This window comes from Podarcis vaucheri, assembly GCF_965113315.1.
Source record: "Podarcis vaucheri genome assembly, chromosome: 12".
Classification (NCBI taxonomy): Eukaryota; Metazoa; Chordata; class Lepidosauria; order Squamata; family Lacertidae; genus Podarcis; species Podarcis vaucheri.
This window is the reverse complement of record NC_138750.1, coordinates 13,952,644-13,964,612: the sequence shown is the minus strand read 5'-3', so window position 1 is coordinate 13,964,612 and position 11,969 is coordinate 13,952,644.

Below are 11,969 nucleotides of genomic sequence, written 5' to 3'. Positions count from 1 at the left end.
CCACAGCCCCAAAATAGGTCTATAAAATCCAAGGCAACGATACAGACAATCGTCCTGCCACCCTTATTAGTTAATCTGGAACCAGTTCTTCCTGCACCAGCCGGAATGGTTATACCTACTAAAGAACAGCAAAATGTAAACAAAATTTCGACACATTCCTCAATGCCTGACCTGGAATCATCATTATTGGACAGAATCTCTAGCTGATGATTTAGAAGTTCAATCTGTTATCGATACGGACTGGACAGAAGACCCCTTGGGCCATATAAATAAGATGATATACCCACGGAAGGAAAATCCAATAATAGTTAAAACTTGTACCGACTTAATCTCTGCTCCCCTAGGTGATAAGATCTCTGATAAAACAAGGGATTTCAGAGAGGAGACTAGACCAAACCAGGACACTACCCCTACAGGATCGGGCGAGCAGAGCATAATTACAAACAGCTCAAGAGGCACACCTGCGTCAAAAGGAGAGAAGTCATCTATTAGTCAAAGGAAAATTACTGACTTCTTTAAATTTGACAACCCACCAAGATCAGTATTCCCCCCTTCTCCATTGTGACTACCCAAACCTCAGTCAAATCTTCCCCCATTCTCCTTTTTAAGCTGGAACATAGCAGGTTGGAAGGGGAAAAAATCTGACCCGGACTTTGTAAAACTAATAAACTTACACCAAGTAATTCTCTTGCAGGAAACATGGGAAGAGGGCAGAGTAGATATTAATGGTTTTGATGTTACATCATTACCGGCATGCCCGTCTACTAAAGGAGGCCGGTCCAGTGGAGGATTAGTTATAGCAATTTCCTTGAAAATACAGGCAAAACTCACGCTTGTAAATGCTTCCACCTTTGCAATTACAGCCCTGATTACGAGGAAGAACTTTGAACTTGTTATAACAAATGTCTATCTTCCTCCTGGAGGCAACATTGCAGACTTATACAATAAATGGGGAATCTTGGAGGAACATCTCACTCTTTGTCACTCCAAATACCCCAATATACCCAATGTTATAGCAGGGGACTTCAATGCTCGCATTGCAACAAACTGGGAGTCTTTAATCAAAGCCAAATGGTGGATAACCCCAGAATTCATTAATGACCTCTCCCTCCATAATCAAAGACTTTCCAAAGACAAAAGGGTAAATGAAGCAGGAACCCTTCTTTACCAATTGGTACTACGTCTAAACTTAGTGATTCGAAACGGGAACTGCCCGCCAGACGTACCGGGTGATTTTACACACATAAGCTCCTCTGCAAACAGTGTCCTGGATTATATGTTAGTATCTCATGACATATTCCCCAAATTTTCCATTATAAAGTTGAAAATATTCAACTGAGCGACCACCTACCGTTGGTCGCCACAATGACTACAGACTGGACCCCAGATGGAGACAGGCACCCAACACATCTGATTACAAACTCAGTATTGCAAATCAAAAGTGTAAAATGGTCCGAACTACAGGCCCAAAAATACTCAGCATATTTCCAACAAGGGCTAAAACAAGCATATTCAGGCTTAATCGAGGATTATTACGATTATGACCAAACTCTAAGACTATTCTCGAATCTGTCGGAAGATCTAACGTTTTTTTTCTCTGTCCCGACGCATAAAATAAATCGAACACAAAGGAAGATAGGTGCATTGTGGTTCAATAGTGCTTGTAAACAGGCTAGACAACTTCTTGGTAACATCTACAAAGAGTATAAAGCCTCCGGGGCAACGGTCTTGCCAAAAGAATATTTCCAAGCAAAATCGGCCTACAAGCAAATTCAAAAGGGAGCTAGACAGGAATGGCAAGTGAATCAATGGCGGGCAATCATAGAAGCCTCATCATCACGGAACTCCAGACAATTTTGGCTCCTGGTAAATAAAAGAACTAAAAGATACCCTTTAACTATTATTCCTGCCCCGGTTTGGGAATCTTACTTAAAAAATTACTTTGCCACAACTGACTGTATTGCTAACACAAGAGATGAATTTCAAGAACAGCTTCCCCTCTGGCCCCCCACCGATCTGGAAGACATCCATAACTTGATCGTTAAACTCAAAACAGGGAAAGCGCCTGGGCCAGACCTGATCCCGGCAGAAGCTATAAAATACCATGCGGACTGGTGGGCCAAAGTCCTGGCGACCATCTTCGATGCCGTTAACAACTCTGGAATGATCCCAGAAGTATGGAAGGATGCTATTATCGTTCCAATCCACAAAAAGGGCTCACCAGATGACCCAGGGAATTACAGAAATATCAGTCTGCTCTCAATAGTGGGGAAACGGTATGCCCGCCTCCTGTTGAACAGACTTATCCAATGGGCCGAAGAGAAAAAATTAATTGGGCCCAAACAAGCTGGATTCCGCCCAAAACAGTCAACAATTAATCATATTCTAATTTTACAGCATCTTGCCTGGAAATATTCCACACCAAAGGGTGGCCAACTCTGTGTGGCATTCATTGACCTAAAGGCAGCATTCGATAGTATCCCCAGGATCATCCTCTGGGAAAAACTCACCCGTTGGGGCATCGACAGAAGGCTTCTCTGGCTAATAATCAAACTCCATGAGAACTCAGCAGCTAGAGTGAGACTCACCCCGGAGGGTGATCTCACCAATTCAATTCCCATTAACAGAGGTGTCCGACAGGGTTGTATATTGGCTCCATTCCTGTTCAATTTGTTCATAAGCGACATGAGGACTCTCCTAATAGAGGCTCAAGAAAGGATTCATGCACCCCGCCTGGCACTTTAACACTGCCCTTTGTTACTATATGCGGATGACGCAGTCATCCTTTCTTTTTCTAGAGTAGGTCTCAAGAGGGCCCTAAAATTTTTTGGATCATATTGTAATGCAAATTCCCTTACAATTAATTATGGAAAATCTAAGATCCTAATCATAGGCGCTGACTCCATGGGGCCTGAGGGGGCCCGAGCCCCCTCAAAAATTTGTTTGGGGGGGCTCTGCCCCCCCAATAATCTCGGGCACCCCTCCAGCAAAGCGCCGCCACCGATCGCACGGCTCTGCTCCTCGGCTCAGCCTCCCTCTCACCTTGACATCACGGCGCCCAGCTACGGTCTGTCCGCCCCCCCTCCACCGACACCACCCCCAAACACACACACACAACCTGCCCAGCGTGCTCCTAACGAGCGCCCACCTGCCAGCCTCAGTGTGGCTTCTCTGGTTCCTATTATGAATGTGATTTCTGCCTCTCTGTGTATAGAAGGCATCGACAAGGGTGTGTGCCCCCCTTTCTTTCTCTCTCCCTCTCCCCCCTTTCTCTCTCTCTCACACACACACCACAGGGAAAGGCGAGTGCTGGGAGGTGGGCGGGGGTGAGCGGGGGGGGGTGAGGCGGCAGCAGCAGCAGGGAGTAAGGGAGAATAGCGATATAAAATCAATTGCGGCTGGAGGGTGAGCGAGAGTTTCAGCTGGGCTGTAGGGCGGGCAGTGAGGGGGGGGAGAGTGTGAATCTGTGGGGAAGGCGAGAAGGAAGGAGGGAGGGATAGGGGTGAGATTGAGAGAGGGGGAGGGAGGAGGGGTGGGGAAGGAAGGAAGGAAGGGTTGGAGGAAAGGAAAGAAATGAATGAAACAGGAAGCAACGAGAAGAAGGAAGGATGGAAAGGGTTGGAGGAAAGGAAGGAAGGAAGGAAGAGAGAGAGAGGGGTGAGATTGAGGGAGGGGGTGGAAAAGGAAGGAAGGAGGGAGGGAAAGAGAGAGAGGGAAGGAAGAAGGGAAAGAAATAAAGAGCAGGGAAGGGTTGGAGGAAAGGAAAGGAATGAATGAAACAGGAAGCAATGAGAAGGAAGGAAGGAAGGAAGGAAAGGGTTGGAGCAAAGAAAGGAAGAAAGGAAGGAAAAAGGGAGGGAGGGAGGGAGGGAGGGGGAGATTGAGGGAGGGGTGGAAAAGGAAGGAAGGAAGGAAGGGAAGGAAATAAGAAGCAATGAGAGGAAGGAAGGAAGGAAGGAAAGAAAATGAATGAAATAAGCAATTAGACAAAGGAAGGAAGGAAGGAAAGAAAAAGCAGGGAAGAGTTGCAGGAAAGGAAAGAAAGGAATGAAATAGGAAGGGAGGGAGGAAGGAGCATCGAAGGGTTGGAGGAAAGGAAGAAAATGAATGAAATAAGAAGGAATGAGACAAAGGAAGGAAGGAAGGAAAGAAAGAAAGAAAGAAAGAAAGAAAGAAAGAAAGAAAGAAAGAAAGAAAGGGGAGCAGTGGGAAGAGGAAGGAAAAAAAGGAAGGAAGGAGTACTTAGGCTATGTCTCTTGGGACAGGTTAGCTGAGCTCCTGAGCAAGCGCCCCGTGCCCCGCCTGCCCTCTTCGCCCCTCGGCCCCGTCTGCCTCCGCCCCGACTGTATCAGAACCCCCGCCTCCTCCCCACCTGCTCCCTTGCCAGCCAGCCAGCCAGCCGCGCGCCCTAGCCGGAGAGCCACCGGCCGTCCCCGTCGTGCAATCGGCTGGATCTCCCTTCAGCAGGCGGTGCTCACAACTCGGCCCAGGGACCCCCCCCAGCAGCGGATCTCCGGCCCAGCTGAAGAATCCGGCAACAAGCCCCCTCCTCCCCAATCGCTCCGCCGAAATACGCTCCAAAACCCCCCAGATAGGCCGCCGGCCGCCAAGTCTCGTGGCGCCCTGAGCGAGGGTCTCTCCCCAACACCGCCACCTCGAACTGCGTTCTCCCGGCTACCTGAGCGAAGCAGCGACAGGACCCCGGTATGGCCCCCCCCAATATTTTTTATAAGTCGGCGCCCCTGATCCTAATTTTCTCAAAGAGCCGGAAACTCCATAATTGGAGAATTGATGGGAGAGTCATCGAACAAGTCTATAGATTCCAATACTTGGGAGTTTGGTTACAACATAACCTTAGATGGAAGGCCCATGTAGCTTATGTTACAAATAGAGCCAAAGCTATCTCCTTGGCGATCTTGCGATTCTTCTTCACCGATGGGGCCCTTCACATCCCATCGGCGTTGAAAGTGTTCAAGGCCAAGGTGATCCCGACAATTGCTTATGCCATCTCAACTTGGGGGACTTTTCTCAACCTATCTCACCTAGAGGTTATTCAAAATCAGTTTTTAAGAGGGATATTGAAACTGCCCAGCTGTGTAAGTAATACAGCGTTACACATGGAACTTAATACTGTATCCCTGGAAAACGCCCTGTGGAAGCACATACTTTGTCACTGGTTATCTCTATGGCACAATCTCCCAAACTTGTACTTGATACAATGTATGTGGAGAGATGATTTCCAGAGCCCATGGGTAAAAATTTTACAGCTGAAAATTACGGCAATGGGAATCTCCCCATCCAAATTACTAGAGCAGGACATAGTTCCAGATAAAAGAACAGTAACCTGTAAACTAGAGGAGATGGACTTGCAGCAGAAAATGTCCGTGGGCAATGGTACCTGCTCACCTCTAAACCTTGGTTTATTACCCCTCTTAAGGCCCCCAAATTATTTGAATTCCTTAACTTCTTCGGCTCATAGATATGCCTTTATAAAGGCAAGATTCAACACCTTCCCATCGAACGTGCTGAGAAATAGATTTTCCAATGAACAGATATCGCTCTTATGTGATTGTAATTGTGGGGCATCACATAATTCTTGATTGTGCTTTTCACTCATCGGCCAGGAGCAAGTTTCTTGCTCAATATCTAAAGGGAATCACCGATGATACGAATGAAGCCAAACTGAGATATCTATTAAATGATGAAGACCCCCTAAGATCACTCACGGTTGCGAGATTCTTGATCAGCGTCCTATCCCTAAAGAAGAAAAACGGACTCCTGTGCGGCTCGGATAACCCTTTTAAACCATGATCTATGTTTTAGGATGTAATTAGGTGATATCACCATTGATGTCTTTTATTAATTTATGAGCAGAGGGCGATGTTTATGTTGCAAATTTATTGTAATGTATGATGTTGGTCTTTTGTTTTTGTTCTGCTTTGGTTCTTGTCTGTTTTTTGTAAGTTTTGGCGGTTTTAAAATTGGAGGTTTAAGTACATTATGTTGGTATGGGAAACTGTCATGTGACGGACCAATGGCCTTAATAAATATCAATAAATCAATCAATCAATTTCAGCAAACATCTGACGTTCTGCAATTTACTCAAAAATGGTGCCAAACTGTTGCAAACGATCCCCTGAAAGGTTTTTCGGTGGAAACAGATGGGTTTTTATCATGGGAAACAGAATTAGCCCTTGACGTCTGAACAACTTTTTTTGAAAAAATCCCTAAGCCGCGCGGTCACAATTTCAGCAGAAACCTGACGTTCTGCAATTCACTCAAAAATGTTGGCAAACTGTTGCAAACGATCCCCTGAAATGTTTTTCGGTGGAATCAGATGGGTTTTGATCATCGGAAATAGAATTAGCCCTCGACATCTGAAAAACTATTTTTCACAATTTCAGCAAAAATCTGACGTTCTGCAATTAACTCCAAAATGGTCGCAAAGTGTTGCAAACGATTCCCTGAAAGTTTTTCGGTGGAAACAGATGGGTTTTTATCATCGAAAACAGAATTAGCCCTCGATGTCTGAAAAACTTTTTTTGAAAAAGCGCGCGGTCACAATTTTAGCAAAAATCTGACATTCTGCAATTCACTCATAAATGTTGGCAAACTGTTGCAAATGATCCCCTGAAATGTTTTTCGGTGGAAACAGATGGGTTTTTATCATTGGAAACAGAATTAGCCCTCGACGTCTGAACAACTTTTTTTGAAAAAATCCGTAAGCCGCGCGGTCACAATTTCAGCAAAATCTGACGTTCTGCAATTCACTCAAAAATGGCGACAAAGTGTTGCAAATGATCCCCTGAAAGTTTTTCCGGTGGAATCAGATGGGTTTTGATCATCGGAAACAGAATTAGCCCTCGACGTCTGAAAAACTTTTTTTCACAATTTCAGCAAAAATCTGACGTTCTGCAATACACTCAGAAATGTTGGCAAACTGTTGCAAACGATCCCCTGAAATGTTTTTCTGTGGAAACAGATGGGGTTTTATCATTGGAAACAGAATTAGCCCTCGAAGTCTGAACAACTTTTTTTGAAAAAATCCCCAAGCCGCGCGGTCACAATTTTAGCAAAAATCTGACGTTCTGCAATTCACTCAAAAATGGTGCCAAACTGTTGCAAACTATCCCCCGAAAGCTTTTTCGGTGGAATCAGATGGGTTTTTATCATCGGAAACACAATTAGCCCTCGACGTCTGAACAACTTTTTTTCACAATTCCAGCAAAAATCTGTTCTGCAATTTACTCAAAAATGGTGACAAAGTGTTGCAAATGATCCCCTGACAGGTTTTCCGGTGGAAACAGATGGGTTTTTATAATTGGAAACAGAATTAGCCCTCGACGTCTGAACAACTTTTATGAAAAAATCCCTAAGCCGCGCGGTCACAATTTCACCAAAATCTGACGTTCTGCAATTCACTCAAAAATGTTGGAAAACTGTTGCAAATGATCCCCTGAAATGTTTTCCGGTGGAATCAGTTGGGTTTTGATCATCGGAAACAGAATTAGCCCTCGACGTCTGAAAAACTTTTTTTCACAATTTCAGCAAAAATCTGACGTTCTGCAATTCACTCAAAAATGGTGACAAAGTGTTGCAAATGATCCCCTGACAGGTTTTCCGGTGGAAACAGATGGGTTTTTATCATCGGAAACAGAATTAGCCCTCGACGTCTGAACAACTTTTTTAGAAAAAGCGCGCGGTCACAATTTTAGCAAAAATCTGACGTTCTGCAATTCACTCAAAAATGTTGGCAAACTGTTGCAAACGATCCCTTAAAATGTTTTTTTCGGCAGAAACAGATGGGTTTTTATCATCGGAAACAGAATTAGCCCGCGACGTCTGAACAACTTTTTTGGAAAAAATCCCTAAGCCGCGCGATCACAATTTCAGCAGAAACCTGACGTTCTGCAATTCACTCAAAAATGTTGGCAGACTGTTGCAAACAATCCCCTGAAATGTTTTTCGGTGGAATCAGATGGGTTTTGATCATCGGAAATAGAATTAGCCCTCGACATCTGAAAAACTATTTTTCACAATTTCAGCAAAAATCTGACGTTCTGCAATTAACTCCAAAATGGTCGCAAAGTGTTGCAAACGATTCCCTGAAAGCTTTCGGTGGAAACAGATGGGTTTTTATCATTGGAAACAGAATTAGCCCTCGATGTCTGAAAAACTTTTTTTGAAAAAGCGCGCGGTCACAATTTTAGCAAAAATCTGACATTCTGCAATTCACTCAAAAATGTTGCTAAACTGTTGCAAACGATCTCCTGAAATGTTTTTCGGTGGAAACAGATGGGTTTTTATCATTGGAAACAGAATTAGACCTCGACGTCTGAACAACATTTTTGAAAAAATCCCTAATTTCAGCAAAAATCTGACTTTTGGCAATTCACTCAAAAATGCTGCCAAAAGCTTGAAAATGCTCCCCTGAAAGGTTTGGTACTCAAAACAGAAGGATTTTTATCAAAGGACAAGAAATCATCCCTCAAAAACTAAACCGGCAGAAAATATTTTTTTGAAAAAATCCCTAAGCCCCAGGGTCACAATTTCAGCAAAAATCTGACTTTTGGCAGTTCACTCAAAAATGGTGCCAAAAGCTTGAAAATGCTCTCCTGAAAGGTTTGGCACTCGAAACAGAAGGCTTTTTATCACAGGACAAGAAATCAGCCCTAAAAAACTTAACCGGCAGAAAATATTTTTTTGAAAAAATCCCTAAGCCCCGGGGACAGAATTTCAGCAAAAATCTGACTTTCGGCAATTCACTCAAAAAAGGAGCCAAAAGCTTGAAAATGCTCCGTTGAAAGCTTTGGCGATGGAAACTGAAGGCTTTTTATCACACGACAAGAAATCAGCCCTCAAAAACGTAACCGGCAGAAAATATTTTTTTGAAAAAATCCCTAAGCCCCGGGGTCACAATTTCAGCAAAAATCTGACTTTTGGCAGTTCACTCAAAAATGGTGCCAACCGGTTGCAAATGCTCCCCTGAAAGCTTTGGCGATGGAAACAGAAGGCTTTTTATCACAGGACAAGAAATCAGCCCTCAAAAACTTAACCGGCAGAAAATATTTTTTTGAAAAAATCCCTAAGCCCCGGGGACAGAATTTCAGCAAAAATCTGACTTTCGGCAATTCACTCAAAAAAGGAGCCAAAAGCTTGAAAATGCTCAGTTGAAAGCTTTGGCGATGGAAACTGAAGGCTTTTTATCACACGACAAGAAATCAGCCCTCAAAAACGTAACCGGCAGAAAATATTTTTTTGAAAAAATCACTAAGCCCCGGGGTCACAATTTCAGCAAAAATCTGACTTTTGGCAGTTCACTCAAAAATGGTGCCAACCGGTTGCAAATGCTCCCCTGAAAGCTTTGGCGATGGAAACAGAAGGCTTTTTATCACAGGACAAGAAATCAGCCCTCAAAAACTTAACCGGCAGAAAATATTTTTTTGAAAAAATCCGTAAGCCCCGGGGACAGAATTTCAGCAAAAATCTGACTTTTGGCAATTCACTCAAAAATGGTGCCAACCGGTTGCAAATGCTCCCCTGAAAGTTTGGCGATGGAAACAGAAGGCTTTTTATCACAGGACAAGAAATCCGCCCTCAAAAACTTAACCGGCAGAAAATATTTTTTTTGAAAAATCCCTAAGCCCCGGGGACAGAATTTCAGCAAAAATCTGACTTTCGGCAATTCACTCAAAAAAGGAGCCAAAAGCTTGAAAATGCTCCGTTGAAAGCTTTGGCGATGGAAACTGAAGGCTTTTTATCACACGACAAGAAATCAGCCCTCAAAAACGTAACCGGCAGAAAATATTTTTTTGAAAAAATCCCTAAGCCCCGGGGTCACAATTTCAGCAAAAATCTGACTTTTGGCAGTTCACTCAAAAATGGTGCCAAAAGCTTGAAAATGCTCTCCTGAAAGGTTTGGCACTCGAAACAGAAGACTTTTTATCACAGGACAAGAAATCAGCCCTCAAAAACTTATCCGACAGAAAATATTTTTTTGAAAAAATCCCTAAGCCCCGGGGTCACAATTTCAGCAAAAATCTAACTTTCGGCAATTCACTTAAAAATGGTGCCAACCGGTTGCAAAGGCTCCCCTGAATGTTTGGCACTCGAAACAGAAGACTTTTTATCACAGGACAAGAAATCAGCCCTCAAAAACTTAACCGGCAGAAAATATTTTTTTGAAAAAATCCCTAAGCCCCGGGGACAGAATTTCAGCAAAAATCTGACTTTTGGCAATTCACTCAAAAAAGGAGCCAAAAGCTTGAAAATGCTCCGTTGAAAGCTTTGGCGATGGAAACTTATCAGGGGATGATTAGCTGCTTGTGCTTAAAATGGTGCCCCTTCAGAGTTTGTGCGGCCCCACAAACCTCTGTGTGTAACAGAGCTCCTCAGACATGTCTGCTCTAGTCACTATTAGAGTCCGACAGTGGCTGTTTGCGGAAACGCCTCCAACAAAGAAGTTCCTTAACGGAAACACGTCTCCTGGACTCACGACGTGACAGCTTCCGACGAAGCATGGGTCTCCCTGCAGTTGCTTCTGACACCTCCCCACTATTTTCGCTGGACGTGTCTCTCACCCCTTTCTCTCCCCTGCTTCCTGCCTGCGTTGCTGCGTCTCTCTCAGTATTACTGAGATCCTCCTCCAGAGACCCCGCGCTCCCCCTGCTGGTCCCTGCTTTGGCTGTTGAGTCTCTCCCCGTCTCTGGGAGCCCTATCACCTCCTTTCCCTCTGATGTCAGTTCCCTGACATCCACCTCCCCTCCAGGGCCCCCTTCCCCCCCGCCCCCTCCCTCTCCTCTGGGCGGTGAGGAGCTGAAACCCCGAAACGAATCCTCTTCATCTTCAGACGTCTCGAACATTTCCCTCCATCGGTCTTCGTTCCGACTCGCTGAATCCTCCTCCACCTCGGAATCAGAGAACCCCTCCAACTCCTCTTCTTCGTCGGTGGTGGCGAAGTATTCCCTCCGGAACCTCGCCACTGGCTGGGGTTTACGAGGGAATCTCTGATGAAAAGTTTCAATTAGAACCTCGTCATCTACATCCTCTGCCCTGACCCAGGTGTTTTCCGACTCCGGTTCCCCTTCCCACATTACCAAATACTCTACTTGCTCTCCCTTCCACCTGGAATCTAGAATCTCCGCTACATGGTAGCTGTGTTCTTTTTCCTCCATCGCTGGTCCCCTATTGACCCTCCCCTCTCTGTCCCCTATATACGGTGACAGCAACGATCTGTGGAACACTGGGTGCAACTTCATGTGGTTCGGTAACCGGAGTCTGAAAGCCACTGGGTTGACCTGTTGCGTGACTTCAAATGGGCCCAGTCTTTTGGGTCTTAACTTCTTACAACCTCCTTTAAATGGTAACCCTTGGGTGGACAGCCACACCTGGTCTCCCACCCTAATGCTTTCCCCTTCCCTTCTGGTTTTGTCTGCCTGCCTCTTATATTCCTCCTTCGCCCGGTTTAAATTAAGTTGGAGTTGGCGATGGATCGCTTCCATTTCTTCAACGAACTGTTCTGCTGCTGGAACGCTCCAGTTCTCCCCCTCCCCCCCTGGGAAGGCTCGGGGATGACACCCGTGATTGGCCAAAAAAGGGCTCATCCCCGTGGACACGTTCTCTGCATTGTTGTAAGCAAATTCTGCCAACGCCAGCTTCTCCACCCAATCATTCTCTCTGTCATTAACATAACACCTCAAATATTGCTGGAGGACACCATTAGCTCTTTCCGCCTGCCCGTTGGTTTCTGGATGACGGGCAGTAGAGAAATTAACCTCTACATGCAGTAAGCTCATGAGCTTCCTCCAGAACCTGGAAGTAAATTGTTTCCCTCGGTCCGAAACCACCCTCAAGGGGGCGCCATGCAACCTAAACACATTTTCCACAAACAATTTGGCGGTTTCTTCTGCTGTGACCGCATGTGAGCAGGCTATAAAGTGGGCCATCTTGGTTAACAGATCTACCACCAC